A 26429-nucleotide genomic window follows, 5' to 3' on the forward strand; every position below is an offset into this window, starting at 1 on the left:
AGATGACATGTTCACCAAGCACAGTACTCTACGTTTCTCTTGCCATAATTCTATGCATAATGCATCGAGCAGCTTATTAAGGTGCATCTAAATTTCCTAATGGAAGAACCTGTCCGACATCTTAAAATGCTTCCTTGTGAGAGTCAGACATTTATGATTCATCGTCTGATTATGGTCTGTTTGTCATGAAATGTTCTGAAAACAGCTCGGATGGTGTCTTAAAAGCTTTTACTTATGTAACATTCCCTGTCCCTCCAATATTCATTCTTAATTCCTGTGAAGCGAATCATAGCAGAATCATAATGTACCAAATTTATATATCAACTCGAGGTACCCCAACATGTGAAAATGCTTCCTGTTAACAATTGGATCATTGTGGTTGATTGTTGTTGCTTGCAAGACAGGAAAACAATTTTCTCAAATGGCCTTCACAACTGACGAAAGGGTATAAAAGCAATGTTCTGTACTTCATGACGTCAGTTGTGACGGATGTGTGTTTGCGAGAACAATGGGTGGGTCAAGTGGTCTCCTTGTGTCAGTACTGATATTTTTTATTTTAAACATGACTGTATTTATCTGCATCATTTCTTTCAAAAAATGCGAGGCATGCATAGAGTCCTTTTTTTTTTTTCCATGAAAGTCATATCTATTTATAAAGGCGATTCAAGACTGCCTGGACTTATTATTGGAGTAGAACATCTAAAAATAATATTTCAAATGTTGTGATTTGATATCGTCTCCTGAGAAAAGGTTCGACAAGATGCGACAAAAAGATGCTGGTGAAAACATTGTGGATAAAATCAAGATGGCGGCAAACAAGGTCAAGCATGCTGTGGATCAGAGATGTATAATGAAGTACCTTGTGAAGCAGAACATCAAAGCAGCTGAAATTCGCTGCAGGCTGTCTGCAAAATTTGATAAGAAATGTCTTTCACATAATTGTGTGTTTCAATTATTGTGGAGCAGGTTCAAAAATGGTCATGAGGCACAGTATCAATATATATATATATATATATATATATATATATATATATATATATATATATATATATATATATATATATATATATATATATATATATATATTGTCTCAATAAAATGTATCCAGACTTTAAAAAAATTCAACAAGTAGAGTTGCATTTACAGGACACCACCTTCATGACAAATAAATATATAACAAATCCTCCAGCCCGCGACATCGCCTTCAGCGCCCGGTGATGCCGTTGTGCAACACGTGGAGTCGGAATAGCGAGGGAGCGGTGTACAACAATTGATTAAGTGCATAATTAAAAAATATAAATAATGATCGTAAAATAATAAATTTCTTAATCAATTGGCTAACAGTACACCAAAAGCACCGCCGTTTCATCCGAATCTGTAACTTTTTGAAAATTAAGTAATTCATCGAAAAATGAATAATTAATTGACTAATCAATAAATCAAAAAAACTACCCTGTATAGCCAAATCACTTATTCACTGTCGTCTGAAAATATCAGCCTCCTTTCCTGAGATATTGCCCAGAGCTCAAAACATTCCTGAGATATTGTCCAGATGAGAAAGAAAACAAGCCGGTAGGTGACGAGGGATTCGCTAGGATCGAAGCGCTGGATACGATGCTTTTCATTCTGACCGATCCACCGACGAAGATTCATTGCCAAGACGTATTGGTTCACATACAATTGTTCCTCTGCCTGGCAAGATTTTTCCTATTGCGTATTTTGCCAACTGGCATTCCTCATAAAAAATGACGGTAAATAGACACCCTATTTTTGAAGGACTACCATTTGAAAAATAATCGGTTTGCTGGTTTGTGCGGTGGAGCCTCATGTTGCAGACACACACACACACACACACACACACACACACACACACACACACACACACACACACACACACAACCCGATAAACTTCTCTCAATGCTCTTGTTTGACCACACCTCCTGAGCCACACAATATTTTTCATAAGCCACGCCCACTTTCCATAAGCCACGCCCACTTTTCATCAACCACGTCCACTTTCCCGAAGCTCTGCCCACTTTCCTAAGCCCTCATAAAAATGACGGTAAATACACACCCGATTTTTGAAGGACTACCATTTGAAAAATAAAATCTCAATCAAAAATCGGCTCAAGTAAAATTTTTTAAATATCTCGACGTGTCTAATTCAGAAGTCTCACTTCTCTACATTCAAAACTGAAGGACAAGTATTGAAAATACTGCACGTGGTTTTTCGTCCGCTGCACAGCAACGGGTGGTTGCTAGGCAACGAAATTCAAACGCGTACATTCCCAGTATATATTCCACATGTTGGCAAAGTTTCATCGAAATCAGTTCGCTGGTTCGTGCTGTGGAGCCTCGCGTTGCAGACACACATACACACAGACAGACAGACGGAAAACCCGACAATAAGGGATATCTAGCATATATAGCGAATCCAATAAATAAGGAACAAGTCTGGAGACGGCGATGGTTCACGAGCAATGTACACGGTTCCCCTTTTTTATTTTTTGACCTTCGAGGGGACGCCACGGGCAAACTGGCGGGAATCGGGAAAAACGTAAATGATGAAAGTTGTAGTACTCGAAGAGCACTACTTGCATACCAACTTTCATTTGAAACAGTTGAAAACCCTAAGAGTTCGATGCCCAATTTATTGATTTTTTTTGACATTTTCTAAGTTCGTGACCTTGTGACCTTGACCTTGGGACGAAAATGAAAAATCGAGCTCCGTGGGGCTATGCAGGTGCCATTGGGCTAACTAAATACCGAAACCGCTGCCAGATTCGACAAACCCCCTCAGAGAAGATGTAACTTGAAACCGGCTACCCCCTAAAAACACACGTTTTTTGGGCGTGGCTCCACCCATAATGGGCGCAGCACGCCCATTCTCCAGAAAACACAACGAGATCATGATACAAACCTCGCAACCTAATTTTATCAAGATCGGATCAAAACCCACGGAGCTATGCTCGGGACAGACAAACAGGCAGACGCACACCCATAACGAATATAATGGTCACTTATTGACTCGTGAACCAATTAATAAATCGGTAATAATTAAGCAATTAATCAATTAACTGATTTATCAAAAATATATATATAAAAGTACTGTTTTTGCCAAAGCACGTTTTCACTTTTGTCCCCAAATTTCAGATTTCTAGCTCGAAGGATGGCTGAGATATTGCCCGGACACCAGACAAGGAAACAAACAAACAGGGTAAAAACTGAGTGTACTCCCTTCCTTCGGTGCTCGGCAATGACGTCATGCATCGCCTGGATGTGGAATTGGGAAGGAGCGGTGTACAGTCATTGAGAGAGGGGGTGATATTGAGTGTTAATAATATCTAGCAGATGGTATCGGCGTAAGATGCAATGATTGTACATCGACAGTCAGCTGCTACCCATTAGGCAGTAAAGAATGACAAGATAGCATAGTTTTCGATATATAAAGTCTGTATACATTTTGAGATACCTTATGTGTAAGAGAGAGTTTGGCAATAAACGGGGTTAAGCAATTAGATCATGTCCGTCTGTTCATCTGTTTTATCAGTTCATGATCGAGGACCAACTTATTTGAAATGAATGTTGTATTTTGAACACGAATCAGAACATGAATCAGGAGCATGAGTAGACAGAAGTGAGTTCATTTATTTACTCTCTCTCTGTCTGTCTGGCAGTCAAACAAAATTGAGAATCATTCCAAACAGCAAACTTATGTTTTTTTAAGGACATTATAAAGAACACAAACAACAGACGTGAATAACACGTGTTCAGTAGTGTGACGTCATAGACAATGGGGGAAAACATGGAATTTATATACCTTTAAACCTCTTGAAACCTTTATTTAAATTGAATTATATACTTGAACACTATACAACACAAATCATCTTCATAATACTTCCAAGAAGCATGCTGGATATCGATAGATAGTATGAGAGGGGTCGGAGTGAAGAAGATACCGATTGATGCCGCGTTCTTTGCTGATCAATTAACGCTTTTCAGTGACATCACTACATCTGGGGTTTTCACTCGCCAGCGACATCTTTATTGGCAAGTGATGATATCGAGGAGATCCGTATGAGCATTGCGTGTATTGATAACAATAGGCTGCAAAATGAGTCGATGTATCATCAAAGGAGTGTAAGGTGCAGGTGAGATATTGGAATCCGTTCAATACCAATTCTAAGGCAAGGTATTTGGATAACCTGCGGTTTATCAAGGATAAAGATCCATATGAGCTTCCAAGGAAGAATTGGAGCAGTGATGTGAATCAGTGGCCTGACGTAGCATATCCAGACATCGTCGATTACCTCATTTACAACCAGAGTGTACAGGACTTCAACAACCATGTCGTGAGTAGTTGGATGAGGTGCGTATAACATGGTTGGGTGAGGTGCTGTTAAATCTGATCATCCAATATATCAAGCTCATTCTAACCACTGACTGATATTAAAGGTCAGTACCTTCCAGGTGATGTAGAAAGCTGAAATGTTGTGTACCGATGGACATCGATTTTATGTACAGCACTGTTCAATTGAGACAGCCGTAACAATCTCTGTTTCTCTGACAGCTTCTCACTCACTTTTCCTTGATGGATGATCAAAGTAGGAATTGAATAATATGATTTATTGTCCCAATTCGATATATTGTGACAGCCAACAACACCGCATGCATTCACCATTGTTCGTGATCTCATGCGGCTGTAAAGATGAGCGTATTGTGTTATGATCGGTTTGTTTGTCCCTAAAGATGGCGGCGCATGTGAAGTGCTCGGATGTGTGACTTCAGATGTGGGGAAGGTGTTGGAGACATTAATTGGGCACCAGATGAGGAACCATTTAAACAAATACAAACTAAGTAAAGGTAGTCAGCATGGGTTTACCAAAGGTAGTTCCTGTTTAACAAATCTTTTAGCGTTCGATGAAGCAGTGTCTGATTGAGTGGATGATGGAAAGGCAGTGGACATAGTATATCTAGACTTTAAGAAGGCATTTGATAAGGTACCACATCGGAGGTTGTTAGCCAAAGTGAGGGCTTGTGGAGTGGCTAGTCAGGTAGCTAATTGGATTGCAAACTGGCTTAGTGAGAGGAAGCAAAAAGTTGCTGTGAGTGGGAGGATGTCTTGCTGGGAGGATGTAAGTGGTGGGGTGCCTCATGGATCAGTACTCAGACCATTGCTATTCATTATTTATATCAACGATTTGGATAATGGGGTAAAGAGCAAGGTTTCCAAATTTGCAGATGATGCAAAGCTTGGAGGTAAGGTGGATAGCAGAGGGGGTGGTGATCAGATTCAGGAAAGTATTGATACTTGTATAGATTGGGCAGAAGATTGGCAGATGGAATTTCACCTGAGCATGTGTAAGGTGTTGGGGATGAGAAAGAACAATGAAAATAGAGATTACAGCATGAAAGGGGTAATTTTGGAGCGTGTCACATAGGAGAAGGGTCTGGGGGTAGTAATAGATACGGCAGGTGAGCAGGCAGCACAGTGCCAGGCAGCTATAGGTGAAGCAAATCGGGTTTTAGGTTGTATTCGGAGGGGGATCATTTATACATAAAAAGACGTGGTATTGACATTGTACAGGAATTTCGTGAGGGCCACATCTAGAATATTGTGTGCAGTTCTGGAAGGACAGACATGCCATAGAGAGGGTTCAGCGCAGGGCTACTAGATTGATTCTGGGCCGAGCTAGACTCCGCTATGAGGAGTGGCTGAAGGAGCCAGGGCTTTATTCACGATAAAGGAGGCGGTTACGAGGAGATGTTTAAGATAATGAAAGGTATCGCCAAAATAAGTGCAGATGAATTATTCAACAGAGGAGACAGTGATAGGACCAGGGGCCATAGCCTGAGAGTAAAGATGAGAGTTAAGACGGTAGTAAGGAAGGGGACTTTCACTCGGAGAGGAGTTAATGCATGGAATGGCCTCCCTGGAAAGGTAGTGGCAGCAGAAAAAGTAGATAAGTTTAAATTAGAATTAGATAGGTTCCTGGAAGTTATGGAGATAGAGGGGTAGGGGGATGTTGATCGGACTTTTAGGTAGTTTGAGCATTGATGGGTGATTGTGTACGGAGTGCTGTTGGTGGGGGTCTCATCAAAGGGTGTTGTGTGGTTGATGTTGTGTGTTTTTAACCAAGCCCATGTTCCCTCCCCTGATGGAATGAAGAAAATACTAAAACTACAAAATTAAAACAATTAAAAAAAAAAACATTTTGCATTTTATTATTTTGATCTTGTGTTGATAAATTAGTGTGGTGATGATGTGGTGCAGGCATGATGGGCTGAATGGCCTCCACCTGTGTCTGATGTCCTTGTGTGTCCTCGTGTTCCTTGGGTGTCATGTGAAATCTATCAATAAAGCCTCCATCTCCTAAACTGGTACTCAATGTCGTTTTATTATCGTGTACAAACAAAGGTGATGTCCTGCGTGTGAGGTGCTTCAGTGACGCTAAACCTCCGGATTTTTTTTTTTAACGATCTTTGACATCATCATTTTATTAGAATTGGACTATTATTAGAGTTGAACACTGCATGGGGTATCGTGTTCTATGAACTCTCTATCTTGTGACCTCAGACACTGAAGGTGGACGGTGGTTATGTTTTCACCCTGTCAGTCTGTTTGTCTGTCTGTCTGTTCGGAGGATATCTCAAAATATTGAGGATGGATTTGGCCGATATTTGGGGGACAGGTTGGGTGTGTGACAAGGACAAATTGATTGGATTTTGGTGAAGTTCCAGATCTGGAGGCTAGAATTTTTGAAGTGATTGTTCACCATTGAGAGATAGAGCTGAAAATGATATGTAGCATGATATTTCAAAACGTTGTGGATGGATTATGACAAAACTTGGTGGATGAGTTGGGTAGGTGACAATAACAAGCCGATTCGATATTGGTTCAGGTCCGGATGCAGATCCGACCTATGAGTGGGATACAAAATGTAAACTGTTCAGCCTGGCGGAGGCATGTGCTCTACCGAGTGCCGTCCGAGTTGAGAAATGCAATAGCAAGAAGCAAAACTACAGCCTTCACTAGCTCTAATGTAGTCTCACATATCTTCCTGATGTAAGAGGGATAATATTTAATTTGTACGTCAGTATACATGCCCCTTCCCTCCCTATAGCCTTACTCATCTTATCTCATCTCATTTATTCTCTCACTCTCCCTCAACCCACACCCTTCCTCTGTTATGCCGTGGAACTTTTGAAAAATGTTGTAACTTCTGCCACCGAAGGTAGAAGGAGGTTATGTTTTCACCCCTGTCTGTCTGTTTGTTTGTTTGTTTGTTTGTCTGTGTGCAGGATATCTCAAAAAGTTGTGGACGGATTCGGATGAAATTTGTGCGCTGCTTGGGTTTGTGACAAGGATGAACTGATTAGATTTTTGTGAAGATCCGGATACTGGAATTTTTTCAGTGAATCTTCACCATTGAGACATCGGGCCAAAAACGATATATATAGCACGATATCTCAAAAATTTGTGGACGGATTCGGATGAAGCTTGGTGGACAGGTTGGGTGTGCAACGGGGAAGAATTGCTTCGATTTTGGTGATGATCCGACTCTGGATCTGGATACCAGAATTATTTAATTTTTCTAAACGATTCTTCACCATTGAGAGATCGAGCCAATATCGATAGGGACCATGATATTTCAAAAATGTATTGGGCCCGATATGTTCTCGTGGATCAGGCATTGCGTGGTGGGGGTATGCGCTCCACCGAGTGCCCTTCTAGTTTGTTGGGTGGTCGATCTTGTCAAAAAAAAGTTTTTTAATTTTTTTTGAGATTTGTTCTACCCTTATTATCAGTATTTAAAATGGCGATTTCAGTTAATACAATGGCGATTTCGATGAAACTTGGTTGATAGGTTCATACCATGACCTCGTTGCGTGCAAATGAGAACCGTTGCTATGAACACCACCGTTGCCTAGCAACGGGACTTTGAAATTTTAGAAAAATCATAAAAAATTAATTTTTTTGAAAATCAAAAATCGGGCCACGAGCGACTGTGGGCAGTACATTCAGCCATATTGTCAAATATTTTCAGCCGGATCCTATGAAAACTGTCGGAGAAGATAGACTTTGAATGAACCCTGGTCGAAAACAATAAAAAAACAAAGTTCGTTATATCTCAGAGACTGAGTCAGATATACATGAAACTGGTATGGTAGGTTCATGGTATGTCATAGTTATGTGTGAGAAAGAACCGTTGCTATGGACCCATCCGTTGTCTAGCAACGGCCGAAAAACCTCTAAATGTGGGGGTATTTTAACGAAAAAAACAATCTGCAGCATTTACCCTTGAAGCAAGAATCATGAATTTTCTTGTGCTTAATCCTCAGGTCATTCCCCATCGAACGGGCCCATTGCGTCAGGTTCTATTGGGTAGTCGACTACCCATGTCCGTCTACCGGCTTGTTTCTGTATTTGTTCCTTTGGCCTATGCATTTTAAAACCAATTTCCCTGAAATTTTCTGGACCACGTTATTTTCACACGTGGAAGGTCAACATCATTATATTAAAAAAACAAAAAAAAACTTTTACTTGTTAATCAAATTGATGTGAAAGCATGAAATTATGGCGCTTTGGGCAATTGAGCATCATTTCAGCGTCAAATTCCCCTCTCAGCGCTAGAGTGGCGGAGCTTGGACTACGTCTGCTGTTCAAAGGTCAATACTGTGTCGGTGTCGAACCTATTACATTTAATATTTTCTGCATGCATAAAGAAAATACATACAAAAGGTCTTCGAGGGACTACACTGAGTTCAGCAGGTGGTCACACAATCCTGTACGACTTTTAACTATGAAATGGGGCCATTTGGCCTATCATTGGCAAGTTCCACTCGCGAGTTTCTTTTTTCGCAACAGCTGTAACCCACAATCTTGATATTTTACTTAAGTCTAAATAACCCCATATTAACAGGGTGACCCCATGTGTCATTCATTATATCCAAGCTGACCCATACAGCTGACAAAATGGCAGATTTGTTAGTAAATTAATTAAATGCAATTTGCTTCTTTGTATTTTGAACACAATACACATGGAGAATCATAAATTCAATAATTGTGTTCTACACTCTATAATAGATACAATGACACACACTATGGATACAGCACAACACTGTACTTTGTATAAGTAGAATCACAAAGGAAACTAGAAAACATCTCCAAATGCAACGCCCGCCCACATCCGCTTTGTACTCAAACTAAACTTGACTAAAGCATCAACTAAAACATAAAAATCTAAAATTTATTCATTCGTGTTCTTTATGTTAAGGTTTGTTTAAAATTTGATGACAAAAGCTCAAATGATAAAAAGGTTATGGCCTGGACAGATACAAATGACACCCAGAGACTGCGCTATAAAAATAATGGACATCCGAGTACAAATTGTCGAGAGAGATTTTTTTTTTTTTTTTTTTTTACAAGTAATTGTGTACATGTGTAAACTTTAACATACACCCTGTAAAAATTCCTTTGTGGGAGGAGGGAGGGGAAGGGTGGAGGTGGGAGGGAGGGGAAGGGATGGGAAGGGTGGAGGTGGGTGGGATGAAGGAGGGGAAGGGTGGAGGTGGGTGGGATGAAGGAGGGGAAGGGTGGGGTGGGAGGGAGGGGAAGGGTGGGATGGGTGGGAGGAAGGAGGGGAAGGGTGGAGGTGGGTGGGATGAAGGAGGGGAAGGGTGGAGGTGGGTGGGATGAAGGAGGGGAAGGGTGGAGGTGGGTGGGATGAAGGAGGGGAAGGGTGGAGGTGGGTGGGATGAAGGAGGGGAAGGGTGGAGGTGGGTGGGATGAAGGAGGGGAAGGGTGGAGGTGGGTGGGATGAAGGAGGGGAAGGGTGGAGGTGGGTGGGATGAAGGAGGGAAGGGTGGAGGTGGGTGGGATGAAGGAGGGAAGGGTGGAGGTGGGTGGGATGAAGGAGGGAAGGGTGGAGGTGGGAGGGATGAAGGAGGGAAGGGTGGAGGTGGGAGGGAGGGGAAGGGTGGAGATGGGAGGGAGGGGAAGGGTGGAGGTGGGAGGGAGGGGAAGGGTGGATGTGGGAGGGAGGGGAAGGGTGGATGTGGGAGGGAGGGGAAGGGTGGAGGTGGGAGGGAGGGGAAAGGGAGGGAAAGGGTGGGGTGGGTGGGATGAAGGAGGGGAAGGGTGGAGGTGGGAGGGAGGGGAAGGGTGGGGTGGGTGGGATGAAGGAGGGGAAGGGTGGAGGTGGGAGGGAGGAGAAGGGATGGGTGGGTGGGATGAGGGAGGGGAAAGGGAGGGAGGAGGACCTGGTGTTGCCAGGCAACACCGGGTTCCTTTGCTAGTTTTAAAGAAATAAATAATTCCAATTTTGTGTCGGTAGTGGTTTGGTAAAGTGTATATAAACAAACAAGTTGGTATGTAGGTTATTGAATGGTAAAAGTTGTATAAATAAATAATTCAAGGTGATATGTCGACAGCGTACTGTATATAAATAAATAATTCGAAGTTGTAGGTTGGCAGTTGAGATGGTAAAGCGTAAATAAATAAATAAATAATGGTTCCCAAAAGCATATACAATCCTGTACGATTCTCTCCCCTCAAAAAGTTAACAATTGCCGAAATTCGGAAATAGAATCGTTTGTCCCATGACTTTTGTCGCAGACAGATGAATGGACCGACTACCAGGATCCAAAACATGTCACCAGCTGGGCTGACACCCTGTTGGGGGTTAATAATAATTGTGTACTGTTCACTGTATACATATTGAAAAGGGAAGTAAAAAGTTTCAGTTGAAACAAAGACTCCTTTTCAAATGCCAAATGGTTTCAAATGAAACTCCAAAGTGGTCGCCAAATCGAAGAAACTTCGATTCTTCAAGTTGCTGTTGGTCCGAAACAAAGAAATGGGATGTTTGTTTTCACTAAAAAGTTTCAAAAATAAACCACATCTCATGGGCTGTGAGCACAGAGTTAAGAGTGCTCTGTCAGTTGCAAGCAGAATCAACAAGGAGGAACCACATAGCAACGCTGATTACAAGGCAGCATGGCAAATTTCAAGGGTGTTAATATGAATATGTGAAGCTCTCTTTTTTTTTTTTTAAAGATACATGAAAGATGTTTTGTGGCACCATTTTAAGCAGTGTCCCAATAAGAGCACCTCCATTTTTCTCCCACTTTTGAACCCTTCCTTCCGTTGCCCTCTTGCCCATCAATTTTTGATGCTCGCACTTTGCAGTTCCAAAGCTGTCAATAGTTTCACCCCACGTTTGTCGCCCGTGATCCTCGCGCAACAAAGCTGGGTGGCTGTGATGTCCGTTCGACCGTTTTCATTACTTCCCGTGACCTTTCACGACGACACATCTTGAAAGTGAATGCCATCCATTGGATGTGCGGCTGTTATTCACCTTTGCTCTGTGGCTCTTAGTCATACAATATTGCTTCATTCCTTGTCCAAGCAGATGGATTTTTTTTACCTGCCACTTGTACTTACATGAAAATGGCTAATCACTAAAATTGATAAACTCATGACCGAGGAATGATGAAAATCAAATGCAACGATTTTCGGCGAAAGGTGGTTAATGAGAGGCCCGATAACGATTTTCCTCATTAAAACATGTGCAGGGATAGATGTCTTTCACAAATGCAATGTTTCGGGGTTTGTATGGGTGCGGTTGATGTCATAGAGGGTAAGTGTGCTTGTGGATTTGATTGTGGACAACCCAAGTTAGGGTTGGGGCAGTGCTGGATTAACCATGAGGCAGACAAGGCATGTGCCTTAGGGCCAGCCAAAAATTATTTTCACATTAAATATTTGTCTTTTTTTTGTATTAAATATTTTGTTCTTGAATCAGTTCATCTTTTGTCCGGGGTCCATTTCCATGAGCCCGAGATCTAATTAAAAATTTTCAGGCCATTCTCTAAAATTTCAAAATGTGCCTTAGGGCCAGCCGAGGCTTAATCCGGCACTGGGTTTGGGGAGTGTGGATGTGCCACATGCATGATGGGCCTATTGCCCTCGTCCTGCGTTGAGATTTCCTCTTGTTTCAATGTCTTGTTAATGTACACGTTCATACTCCATGATTCACAAGACCCAAATTGAAATGCTGTATCTCGAACGCTTGCTTGCTGTAAAACATCTTTCTGCAGGCACAAATTAGTTGGGGTAATTACTCCCCAAGAGTCGCCACTACCCCCATTCTCTCGTAGATCTTATTATCTGATAGGCAGAACACTTGCGAAAACATCCTCAATATCGATAGGTAAGGTCATGCAAGGATGCAGAAATCACATCCATCTATTCGCCAATCCACTAAACACCAAGCCATCTCCGCTCTACCCACGCATTCATCACCGTAACTAATTATATGACATTTAGATTTTGCTCCTTTTACCAATTTTTTATTTTTTTTTTAACCTGAAAGTGGATTAAAACCTCAACTACAGCTGGACCTAAATGGTCGGAGCACCCGTCGAGCAACGGACATGATTTGTCGCAATAACTGAACAACGGACATACGAGTACAAGTTCACAAATAGGAAATAAAACACTCACCTTGCAAATAAGACATTTAATCATAAATTTCCATGACAGCTGGATGATCTGATGACAATTTAAAAAAAATGTCTGCATCTCGAGAAAAGCCAGAAGATTGTCAGTGGAAGTGTTTATTGAGCGTTCAAGCACCGTCTGAAGCTCCAGAAACCATGGTAACCCATCATGCTCCCCAAAAGGAAGGGGACATGAACCTTGTGGAACAATAGAAGCTTTTCGAGATCTGCTGCAATGGCCAAACATCCCATTCTTGACCTTGCAAGAGCAAAACTGTGTTGTTCTTTTTTAACCGGAAGCCCCCCCCCCACCTCCGATCCCCCTCTTTTGGTGATACTGAAACCATACTGACTGGCATTGAGGGATATCGGTCAATAAATTGACCGAATCATTGTTTAGATATGTTTCCGATTCATCAAACAGTGTTGTATTTATTGTATTCATTGCAGTTTTGCACCATGTTGAAGTGCTGCTGATGAATGTGTTTGCAACAAACGTATCTGAAAGGCATGGCTCATCTGCTGATCTTTGAGCGATTGCAACACCAAAAAAAAAATTGTTTACAGAACAGTATAGACAAAACACATTCGACTAGAAGGACACTCGTTAGAGCGCATACCTCTGCCATGTAATGCCTGATCCAGTGGAACATATCCGGCCAAATATTTTTGAAATTTCGTCTTAAAGTTATATCTCGTTTTTGGCACCATCTCTCAATGGTGAAGAATCACTTTTTAAAATTAAAAAGTTCTCGTATCCAGATCTGGATTCGGATCTTCACCAAAATTGAATCAATTCTTTCTCATCACACACCCAACGTATCCTCCAAGTTGTGTCCGAATCCATCCAAAACATTTTGAGATGTCCTGCTATGTATCGTTTTTGGCCCTATCTCTCAACGTAGTCGAGATGCCAAACAGCCATTTCAGGGCAAAGCGTGTTTTAAGGCCCTGTCACACCTTGACGATTTAGCCAGCGTATGTCGACGTATGAAAAATTTGTCTGAAACGCTGGCACACGTCGAATATGTTATGGGTAAGTTTTGTATACGTTAAGAGCACGCTGAAGCATGCTGGTATACGTTGTAGTACGCTGGTATACGTTGTAGCACGCCGAGCTCGTCAACAAATTTTAACATGTTGAAAATTTTCGACGTATGCCAGCATATGACTCACACGTTCCACATACGCTGGCCATAAGTTGTAGGCACGTTACGCGATCGTTGACACACGTTACTTGTAAGTTGCTCATAAGTCGAAACACGCCAAGTTGTTGTTGTTTTTCTTTTTCTTTTTTCGGCATGCCGGTGATGTTGACACTTCGATTTCTAGTGCGGTTATAATATAATGAATAGGCTTCCGCTCAACGATTTAAATCATAACCACACTAGAAATCGAAGTGTCAACATCACAGTCATGCCGAAAAAAGAAAGAAAAAAAAAAACACATGGAGTTTGGAACACTGACTGGTTCCTCCTGTGTGAACCCCATTTTTATATACCAATTCCCCTAAACGCTGCCAATACGCCATTATACGGTAGCTGTAAGTTAGAAACACGTTCAGTAAGTTCTGTGGTTGTCCGGAAGACGTCAAATACGTCTTCATACGTCAATATGCGTTGGAGATACGTTACACATAGGTTCAAAGCACGTTACTCATAGGTTAGAAAGAAGTTTCGGGTAAGCTAAACATTACCTCGATGTGTTTCGACTTATGAGTAACTTACAAGCAACGTGTGTCAACGATCGCGTAACGTGCCTACAACTCATGGCCAACGTATGCCAGCGTATGCAGAATGTGAGTCATACGCTGGCATAAGTCGAAAAATTTTCAACATGCTGAAGATTTGTCGACGTACTACGAGGTATACCAGCGTGCTCTTAAAGTATACAAAACTTACCCATAACTTATTCGACAAATTTTTTCATGTCGGCATACGCTGGCTAAAACGGCAAGGTGTGACAGCGGCTTGAATCGTCGAGCGGCAACCTATTAATAGGCTACGCCACGTGATCGTCGGCGATACGCTGCCGCGCTATGCATACATTAGACTTTCGTTGGGCATACATTGTGAACGCTGACAACACACTCAGCATTCGTTGGTATAAGTTATCTATAACTTATCGAAATGTTCTGTGGACGTTACTAATACGTTATGCATACGTCCAACTCGTTAGGAATATGCCAAAAAACTGAAAAAAAACATCAATAGTTCAGCGTACGCCAGCGTTTTACATACATTTTGATACCTTGCCATACGCTGGCTAAAACGGCAAGGTGTGACAGGACCTTTAGCGTCATTATGAAGTTTTTTGGTTGATTCGTCATCTCTGAGCTATCCTGAATCAGAATCAGCCGGGTGCCAGACTCGCACCCTTGAGGATTATTTTTTAGAGGCGAAAAACAAAATGGCCACCACTGACTTTCGAAAAATTCTGTTTTGGGCAACATCTTCACTTCTAATGCACTTACACACACAATTTTGGTGTCTACTACTATGTTTCATGTGACAGACAAGGTAAACATTGATGATTCTCTCAAGATTGGGCGACAACAGATGGTGCAATTTGACTCTGGATGGCCAACAAGCTTCAACAAGACACGAACCAGGAAAGTGACCCTGATGACTTCGACCAAAAAGAGCATCAAGCTGGATGGAAGGCCAGTATATGATACCGAATTGATCTACACCCGAATCATATGTCTCCAACAATACAGGGATATTGATATCAAGGATGTCCTCTGTTATGAACTGTCCCCTGCCCCAGCCTCCTTGTTTGATGAGAGCAGTGCGATGCGGGCTCAGTCAAAAGCAATCCTGAAGACGAAACTCCAAGTTGAGCAATCAAGTCGAATCCAAGGTGTTCCAGATGCTGTCATTATCGATGGATGCGCCATGTTATGGACTGTGAACTGTACATTGGCCCACAAATGGTACAGTTGAGGATTATGTGATTAACTTCATGGGAACCATCAAATACCACCTGGAGTGTTGTGACGTATACCTGATTTTCGACAGGCAAATCAAAATCAGCACGAAACAAACGACGAGATCCAGTCACGCAGGTCATGATTCAAGTCGAAAACATCAACTCAACTTACACACAACACTTCCAGCACAAAAAGTGGTCCTAAATGTAGCCTACAACAAAGTACAACTGATCGATTTGATCTGTCAGTACCTGATGACCCACATTGTGGCCAACCAGGCCAAACTGGTGATCACTGGAAAAGATCCTACACCAGTACAAGTATGGAACAATTCCACTCTCCAGAGACAGGATCTGAAAACACACCATGAAGAAGCAGATGTCATCATCATCCATCACTTAGTTAGAATTGTGTCAGGTGTCAGTGGTGACTCACACATCAAAGTGGTCTGCGACGATACAGATGTCTTTGTCCTGTTGATTCATTTATACCTCGAGCAAAAGATGACTGTGGATGTCAGCATGGAGAGTCCGTGTGCTGGGAGGATGAATGTAGATATTCACCAAACAGCACTGAAACACAAAAACATCACCAAATATCTGCCTGCTGTACATGCTCTGACTGGATGCGATACTGTGTCGTATTTGTTTGGCATTGGAAAGGCCACAGCGCTGAAGGTACTAATGGGCGGACATCATCCCACCTTACTTGGTCAGCTGGAAGCAGACGAGGAAAAGATGATATCTGAGGCAACTACCTTCATTGTGCCTGTTATGGTTCCAAAGTCGAAGGTGATATGTCCTCACACCGGTATCAGTTGTGGAAGTCTAAGATGGCCAACTCCAAGATTACTTCTGCTCCGAAAATGAAGTCGTTGCCCCCATCGCATGATGCCTTTGTTCAACATGTACATCGTGCTCATCATCAAGTCATTATATGGAAAGCGGCCACTCAGTCAGACCCTCCGAACTTGGATCCCATCAAGTATCGATGGCAAGAAGGTGAGGACGATGCGACGTTGTGTCCAACCACACTTACACCTGATGTGTCTGCTGCACCAGTCACCATTCTGCAGCTGATCAAGTGTGGATGCTCCACCAGCCGGCCATGTTCCACCGGGAGGTGTGGTTGTGTGGCAGCACAGATGTCATGTTCGATATTTTGCAGTTGTAATGCTGGATCAGACTGGTGTAACGAACAGACAAGGGCAGTAGCTGCTCATCACGATGACTATGACGAAGATTGAACATAATGTAGAACATTGCATCCTTAACAAAGTTAATATTTGTTTGCCTAAAAATAAAAGGTAATTTCAAAATCATATACATGTACATACTTACTTGAAGACATAACCCAAAGTCATAGTCAACTCTCAACATGTATCTGGATATATTTGTGTAAAAATCGTATTCCAATATAATCATCAATTCATTGATCATTGCAAGTAAGTTACTTCAGCTGTCATTGACCGATTATTGTAGGTAGTATTAATATTTGAGGGTTCATCAAATTCAATTTCTTACTCGAAGTGATCAGTGGAACTGTTAAAAAAAAAAAAAATAAAAAAAAATAAAAAAAAATCGCCATTTTTCATATTAAAATGGTGGCCATCTTGAAAATATGAGACAGGTCTAACATATACACCTTCAGTTTTATCATTATCAGATTCCTTGACCATGAAAACATTGTACTAGACACCAAAATTGTGTTTGTAAGTGCATTAGAAGTGAAGATATAGCCCAAAACAGAATTTATCAAAAGTCGGTGGTGTCCATTTTGTTTTTCGCCTCTAAAAAAATTCCTCAAAAGGTGCGAGTCTGGAACCCAGCTGATTCCGATTCAGGATAGCTCAGAGATGATGAATCAACCAAAAATAAAATAAATTAAAAAAAAAAAAAACTTCATAATGACACCACAGCATGCTTTTTCACATTTCCCCTGGACTAACGGTGAAGAATCACTTTTAAAAATTCTAGGATCCTGATCCGCAATCAGATCTTCACCAAAATCCAATCATTCCGTCCTTGTGACACAACAAACCTGCCAACCAATTTCATCCACAACTTTTTGAGATATTCTGCACACAAACAAGCAAACAGACAGACCAGGGGTAAAAACATAACCTCCTTCAACCTTCGGTGGCGGAGGTAATAACATGCCGTACGGATACCGAATATCACTGTACATGGTGCCATGTCGAATTGTAAAATAGGTGGTGGATTCGAAGGGTTTCGTTCATAACAACTTACATTCTTTTCACTTTTCACCATGTGTTCACCCAAACAGGCCGAACAATGGTTTCAACTGTTTTGGTAACCGACCAGCTGTCAGCACAGAACCTCGACTCATATGGCGGCCCAGAGGTGCAAATTCCTGAGACCATACGTGCAAAGGGCATGGCTCTCGAGCTAAGACCTGGGCAGAGCCATCCCGAAACACGTATGAACGACAACCGAAGATAACACACATCGGGCCTTTACTCTTGAGTTACTGGAGAAGAATGGCCTGCCGTATAGACTATCGATAAAGCAGAAACCAAGCAATAAAACAGCTTAGTTAGAGGTTCGTGCAACTATTTCATGCTTATTACATTTATAATGCATCATCCTTGGGGTCTTTTCGCAACAGATTTTGTAGACAACAAAAACATCAATTAAATATACAGAAATTAAAGGTAACATGCTAGGGTTGGCTTATGAGCATTCAATTCAACCATTGGTTCTTGATTCAGGAGAACCCAGGTTCAAACGTCATACACGAGATGTGTGTGTGTGTGTGTGTGTTCATTATTGACTATGATGTCTTTGTAATAAACATAAAAGTAAACTGATGTGATTGATCTACAAACTCCTCACTGAGCCTTTCATCAATGTGTTTTCATAATTGCGATTTGGAAAAGGAACAGAAGTGTAAATAGATCCAGAACATCGTGAAATTCCAACGCAGATGTGTGAACCATTACATATGGTTCATTATGTGTATAATATGTGCATAAACATTACATATGTGTATATATACATATATATATATATATATATATATATATATATATATATATATATATATATATATACATATATATATATATATACATATTGTTGCAGAAATGGACCTTAGTGTGTTATTAAATATACGATTAGCCCAGATCCCCCATTAAACGCATGTTTAGTCAGGTTGTTCGGTAAATGGACGTTACATGTGTGTCAGGAGATGTAGGAAGCATGTTCATTGTTCATACAGTGGTGGTGTACCGGGAGGTTCTTCTTCTTCGTTCCCCTCTCCGGACTAGAGTCTCCACCCTTTGCTTGGCTTTGAGGCGAGCGAGTGCCGGGAAGGCAACAGAGAAACGACGAGTGTCAAGTCGGGTGATCGGCAGTAGAAGAAAGTGCATGAGGGTTTTTGCGATCGGTTTTTTCGTGAAGAGCGAGCCGAAAGAAAGGCAAGGAAGGGACTGCATGAGGTCTGCCTGCCGTCGGCTGGGAGGCGAGCGAGCACCGGAAAGGCAGGGGTGGATCTGCCTGAGGTAGAGTCGTGATCGGCTGTGTAAGGGACGGCTGTGTCTGTCTGCGATCTGCTTCGTGAAAGAGGCAGGAGCAACTGCATGAGGGGACTCGGCGATCGACTTTTATGAAGAGGTCCTCGACACGTTTGTCGATCCGCCTGAATAGCCCAACACCCCAATTTGGCCTTGTCTGGTGAACAGGCCAGGCCTGGATTTGTACGCTGGACCTTGTGAAGGGCCAGCTGGAGCACACGTGGACCTTCCGCTCTGGTACTGTCGACCTTTCGGGGGCTGAACGCGCTGAGGCTGCGTGCGTGGGTGGTGCGACAAAAGGACGACGACGCCGCCATTTTACCACGCGGCGTGTTTGAGCTTGGGTGCTCCAATCCGTGGCCATCGGCTTGTCATGAGCCACATTCGGGCCTTTGACACTTTTCATCTCGTCCATGAAGCATCGCCAAGTACTCTGTATCTTGTCTGAATGCTGTCCGTGTATTGTCTGCATGTTGTCTAAGATTTATCTCACTAGGGTCCCCTTCGAAACTCGTAATCCGTAGCTCCCAAGTTAAGAACGGTTTATAGATTGATAATAACATTGTCGTGCATGCTTGCTTGTGTTGTGTTCCCCGATGTGTCCCCAATAAATCTGGCTGATTCGAATGAAGTTGCCGCTTTGGGTTTGTTCGTGCCGTGCTGAGAAACAATTCGCTCGATTGGTATATAAAACCAAAATGGTTACAGACTGGCAGAATTCGCTCTGTCTCTGACAAAACCAGTCTGTAACCGGGGTCTATTTCCCCAACTGGTAAGGCACAGGTGTATTTTCATATCGTGATCTGAGGCGCGTCACCCGAGAATTGTGCCAAACTAGCTGGGGTTATAACCCCGGAGACGGCGGTGCTGTTAAGTGACGTCCGAATCCTTAACACTGGGATCAAGAGTAGGGTGCGAATCCCGCCACCGCTGAACCATAACAATATATGTATATATATATATATATATATATATATATATATATATATATATATATATATATATATATATATATATATATATATATATATATATATATATATATATATATATATAGTCTGGAGACGGCGATGGTTCACGAGCAATGTACACGGTTCACCTTTTATTTTTTGACCTTCGAGGGGCGCCATGGGCAAACTGGCGGGAATCGGAAAAAATGTAAATGATGAAAGTTGTAGTACTCGAAGAGCACTACTTGCATACCAACTTTCATTCGAAACAGTTGAAAACCCGAGGAGCTCGATGCCCAATTCATTGATTTTTTTGACATTTTCTAAGTTCGTGACCTTGGGATGAAAATGAAAAATTGAGCTCCGTGGGGCGATGCAGGTGCCATTGGGCTAACCAAATACCAAAACCCCTGCCAGATTCGACAAACCCCCTCAGAGAATATGCGACTTGAAATCGGCTACACCCTAAAAACACGTTTTTGGGCGTGGCTCCGCCCATAATGGGCACACCATGCCCATTCTCAGGAAAACACAACGAGTTCATGATATAAATCACCCACCCAAATTTTATCAGGATCGGATCAAAACCCACGGAGCTCTGCTCGGGACAGACAGACAGACAGACAGACACACCCATAACAAATATAGTGGTCACTTACTGACTCGTGAACCAATATATATATATATATATATATATATATATATATATATATATATATATATATATATATATATATATATATATATATATATATATATATATATATATCTTCTTCTTCTTTTGGCTGCTCCCATTAGGGGTCGCCACAGCGGATCATCCGTATGATCCGCATAGTGATTTGGCACATGTTTTATGCCGGATGCCCTTCCTGACGCAAACCTGGTCGCCTCTGACGACACAGGGATATGGTACACCTATTTTTACCGGGGTATACACTGGCCCAGTATACTGGTACTCATTTCGCCGACCTCGGAAGGATGACAGGCTGAGTCAACCCCCTGGTGTATTAATTCAGTGGCCCAACGGGGCTTGAACTCAGGACCTTTTGGATCCTAAGCCGCTGCCCTAACCACTGCGCCAACACCAGGCTCGTGAACCAATATATATATATATATATATATATATATATATATATATATATATATATATATATATATATATATATATATATATATGTAAAATATATGTATAAAAAATATATGTATAAAAAAATATATACGCATGCTGTATATACAAGAGGAAAATGAATTTCCCCTTTTACATACATACGTACATATACGAAATTAATACGTGCAATTCAAAACACCTCTCCAGACATCACTACAGAGACACAGGCATGCTTTAACTGAGGTTAAGTGTGTGAGTTGCTGCGTTGTCATAATTCACACCAATAATAATACAAATGTGTTTCTAATATTCGTGATATTACATTTTTATGAGCAACTGAAGTTGAATATATGGCTGGTGTTCGCTTAATGGTTGGGGTGATGGATTTGGGATCCATTTCGGAAACAAGGATCATGAGTTCAAATCCTGCTCATCTATTGTATTAATACCAGGCGGTGTTGACTCTGCCTGTCATCATTCTGAGGTTGGCAAAATGAGTGGCAGCTTGCTGGTATCCTGTGTCAGAATGGTGACCTGTCCAGGATTGTGCCCAATAGCCAAGGAGACTGCTTCAGTAGCACCAATGCTCTGCACAGAGAATGGTCCTAATTGATGGACGGATGAAGTTGAAGATTTTAAAAAAAAATTTCATGTGTTTTAGTCTCATGGAGGATGCAGGGGGTGTAGCATTGGGATTCTCGTTCATGTGCAACTTGTGTATGTCTGCAGCTGTACAGAAACCCAGGTATGGTTTGAAACAGCAAAAGGCTTACCTTTTTTTAGCTTTACTTGGTTACTTTATGCACCTTTATTTGGCTGGAAGAGCATGGGACTTAATTTCTGGAAATCCGAGCCACCTGTGGTAGCTGATTGGGTGAGAGCTGTTCGATTGTTCCCTCCAATTATGGGTACGAGACGTGATTGAGTATCAATAATATCTAATGTCTGTGTGTCAATTTTCCATCGTCTGGCAGGACATGAGCTATCTTGCCTGGGCTGAAATAAACTGTCATCTCGACTCGGCCATAAACCGTCATCCTGGTGTTTCTCAGGCAGGGCAGGGCATAAATATGTGTGCCATCTCTCGGATGTACATGAAAACTGGGTGTCCTGTTTGCCATCATTAGTTGATGTATGTTGAGAATCCCATGGTGTCCTTTGCGAAGAATAGGCGAGCTATCGCCGGTATCCTGGCCAAATTCCAAATTCATGCTCTAACCTACAGAAGGCACTGTATAAGCAGCAAAACTGCACTCCCAACGATGATGTAACCAGCAACCATACAGGAAATGCTGCATCCGAAATGATAATAAGTTTTGCATCTCCTCTCAAACCACTGGTCAGAGAAAGTTTAAAATGGGTAACATATTAACCACAAAGAACGCAGGTAGTGCAGGGTTAATAAATGGAACATATAATTCGATGGAAATGCATCTGGATATACCTTCACCTGCATTAGATGTCAACCCACTGTTAGAAAAATTAATTTGGACCAAAAATTGCAACAAAAAGTGGACCGGGGGAGGGGGTGGTGGGCTTGCTGGTGTATTTACGCACTGTGCATTCTAATTTGGGTTTTAAAATCATTGTGCAGCTTTTAGTTTTTCTCCATTTGAACTAATTATATTTGGAAAGACATGTAGCTTACAAAAATCCTATGCACACAAGTATTATACCTTGGCCTGCCATATGACTCTCCAGCTCGGTGTCATTGTATTACAAAATGTCAGGCACAATAGACCAGGCCAACACACAAAGAAGCTCTTTTTATAGGGAAGTTGGCACGTTGCTTTGGGTTGACTGGCTATTGAGAAAGAAATACGGATGTGAACCAAAGGTAAGATACCATTGTTATAAATTTTTTGTTGTTGTTGTGGTTGCTTTTGTTTCAATCAGAGCTCAGCCATTCAAGTCATTACAGGTATCGGCTGGTGCTGTAGTAAGTTGGGTGACCTTGTTCTGTTGGTAAGTATATATTATGTACATGTAATATATATTTTATGTACCTTGGTTCTGTCTTGAACGTTTCTCGATTTAACATGAACGCCCTAAAGCTGTCATGAGTGTGGGCCTCCATTATTATTGGTTCACGAAAATATATGTGACCACTATATTCGTTATTGTTGTGTGTCTGTCTGTCTGTCTGTCTGTCCCGAACATAGCTCCGTGGGTTTTGATCCGATCCTGACAAAATTTTGGTGGGAGGTTTATATCATGATCTAGTTGTGTTTTCCTAAAAATGGGCATGGTGCGCCCATTATGGGCGGAGCCATGCCCAAAAAACATGTGTTTATAGGGGGTAGCCTATTTCAATTTGCATCTTCTCTGGGGAGGTTTGCCGAATCTGACAGGGGTTTCGGTATTTGGTTCGCCCAATGGCACCTGCATAGACCCACAGAGCTCGATTTTTCATTTTAGTCCCAAGGTCAAGGTCACAAGGTCAAGGTCACAAGGTCACAAACTTAGAAAATTGCAAATTTTGACATAAAAATCATATGACCGCCCAAACTTTGAGAGCTGGGATGACAATATTTTTTATGCATAATCTTGAGGTTATTCCCCACCTAAAGTCTTGAAACCATTTTGATCTATCTCGAACACCTTGCCCGTGGCGCCCCCTACAAGTTTGTTTTTACGGTGATTTCATCAAAGTATGGATAATCCGAGGAGTGTGAAATGCCATATAGCCTATATGACGTTATATTGTTCCTGGAATGTTCCAGAGGAAGTTTTGCACCAAAGGTCATAATCCTTGACCTTTGACCTTTAAAGTTCACAAAGGTCAAATTTTCAAAGTTGTGGGAATCGAACCGGGTTTTCAACCTTCTTCGATGAACTAACTCCATTAAGCTATAGCATGTATCCTGTTTCCTTATTTTAATATCCACAACATTGTTTTGTGACCTTTAAAGGTGATGCAAAGGTCAAATTTTGAAAGTTGTTGAACGAAACCGGGTTTTCAACATTTTGCAGCTAATAACCTGTCACTCGTACCACATCATGTTGATCATTATTATAACTTGGTCAAAAATCATCACATTGTCTCATCCTTGACTTCAGAAACAATCAACATCGTCAAATACCGCTCGTGAACCATTGTCGTCTTCAGACTTGTTATCATTATTATTACTCGCAAATACCAGCCATCACTTTGCTGACGGAAGTACTAAAGGGGAGGGGGAGAAAAAGAGGGGGGAAGAGAAAGGGGTAGGGGGAGAGAGAAGAGAGGGGGAGGGGGAGAGAGAAGAGAGGGGGAGGGGGAGAGAGAAGAGAGGGGGAGGGGGAGAGAGAAGAGAGGGGGAGGGGGAGAGAGAAGAGAGGGGGGAGGGGGAGAGAGAAGAGAGGGGGGAGGGGGAGAGAGAAGAAGTGGAGGGGAAAAGAGAGGGGGAGCGAGGAGGATTGGAGGAATGGAGGGCAGCGAGAGGTGAGAGGAAGGGAAGGCAGATGTGTGGTCGAATGTAAATTACGATTCATACTGTCTCATCAAAATGATTCTGCATAGAATAACAGTGAAGACAGAAACAAAATCATGTTTGACATCCATTTTATGCCCGTCATACGATAAATATCAACCAGAGACAAAGAGCGCCCATACACGTCCGGAGACAAAACCTTCCAGACACATCCGGAGCCAAGCCATCCGGACACAAACACTGCTTAGACACGACACATCCAAAGGCAAACTTCCGTCCAGACATGTCCGGAGACAAACTCCCATCTGAAGACAAACTCCCGTCCAGACACGTCTGGAGACAACTCCCGTCCGGAAATAAATACCGCCTGGACACGTTTAGAGACAAACACCGCCTTGATGCGTCCGGAGCCAAGCTGTCCAGAGACAAACACTGCTTGGACACGTGCAGAGACAAACTCCCATCAGGACACGTCCAGAGACATACACCATCCAGACATAACCACCATTCGGATATGTCCATCGACAGAGACAGAGAAAGAGAGAGGGTGAGAGAGAGGGAGAGAGAGAGAGGGAGAGAGGGAGAGAGTGGTATGGGAGGAGGGTGCTGCACTGTATTGGGAGAGGGGGTTGAGCAAGGATTGGGCTGAAGAGAGAGAGCGTGGGGGTAGGGGAGTTAGCAGAGAGAGTACGTTATGCTTTATGAACAACACACACATACACACACTCATTAATGCTTGGCTGATAATGGCAATTTTTCGGGAATCGGCAGGTTGGAGTCAGTGTGATTACCAACTGCAGTTCATCCTGTATTCAACCCAGAAAGCTTTTATAGCTTTCACTGAAAAAAAGTTACATTTATATAGATGTTTCAGGGATATGTTCACAAACATTGTGTGATGCGTGGAAAAAAAAATATTGCTTCGGTCATTTAGAAAACATGTTAATACGGCAAACGGTTCCGAAATCAGGTGCGATTTCACAACTCGCTTAGAATGACGGAGCACAAACCACTCACTCAGGATGATCGAGAATAAATCACTTGCTCAGGATGGCGGAGCATGAACCACTCGCTCAGGATGACGGCGCACGGACCACTCACTCGCTTTGAATGATGCGTCTCGGCAAAAGCGTCTGCAGTGAGTGAACGATTCACTCAGAATGACATAGCACAGTACCGCTATCGACTGTAGGGTGCTCGGCAAGTGACTTAAGCACTCAAATTAAATGGTTGATAAGGAACAGCTGGCCAGACTGTGGCTGCATACCATATATGATCCCCTTAACTTTAAAGCCGGTCTTCACCACACCTGCAGCGATTAAATAAATAAAATGAATTGTTCAAAGAATTATTTTATCCACAAAAGAGTTGCTGGTTAATGTAGAACAACCCTGGAGACATCGCAAAGTTTAATCACCCGTAAAATAAACGATGCAGGTAATGCGCCACATTGGATGCTCATCTGTGCACGTCACATGGTACATCGGTTTGCGGTTCACGCAAGTGTTTAAACTTTCTTTTAAAATGTCTGTTTTTCAACAGATTTGCTTTGATTCCATGCAGAGCACCTCGCAAAACCTCCGAAAATACAGACAGATCTGACAGTCTCTGTGGATAAACAGTCCCTCTGGCCTCTGGGGGATGGGGCGAGGTCTCGCAATGAATGCATTAAATCATATAGCTCAATGAAGCTGGTTAATTTTGGCACATTCCTCAATCTTTTCTTCACTCCATATACTTCTCCAAACAGAAGAAAAAGATAAGTTTAATGCTTTGGAAATGTCACATTTTCTTGTGTATGTATGGAGAAGGAGGGAACATAGCTTTGGTTGCTTAAAGTAAACAGGTATATCGGCTTGGTGATAGGACTCTATTTATTTAAATTATCAGATTTCACTCCAGATTTGGACACTTGTTTAGTTCGGACGACATCTGATCCTCAAAGCTGAAATAATATTTCGATGATGTCCTTTAATTCGTCCGTGAG

At 42.1% G+C, this 26429-nt stretch overlaps 2 long non-coding RNA genes across 9 annotated transcripts in view; both read right to left on the reverse strand.

Moving 5' to 3' along the window:
- The window catches only part of LOC147032728 (uncharacterized), a 161710-nt gene that overhangs the window by 117359 nt on the left and 17922 nt on the right, over nucleotides 1-26429 (reverse strand). The window lies entirely within an intron of this gene.
- LOC147032729 (uncharacterized) lies at nucleotides 13282-16914 on the reverse strand. The gene is made up of 2 exons (XR_015055324.1): nucleotides 15872-16914; nucleotides 13282-15789 (listed from the first exon to the last, which is right to left on the reverse strand). It is a non-coding gene; the product is annotated as an uncharacterized LOC147032729 (long non-coding RNA).

Source organism: Eptatretus burgeri, chromosome 2 (assembly GCF_056783735.1).
Source record: "Eptatretus burgeri isolate ZD-2024b chromosome 2, Ebu_testis_v1, whole genome shotgun sequence".
In the NCBI taxonomy this organism is placed as follows: Eukaryota; Metazoa; Chordata; class Myxini; order Myxiniformes; family Myxinidae; genus Eptatretus; species Eptatretus burgeri.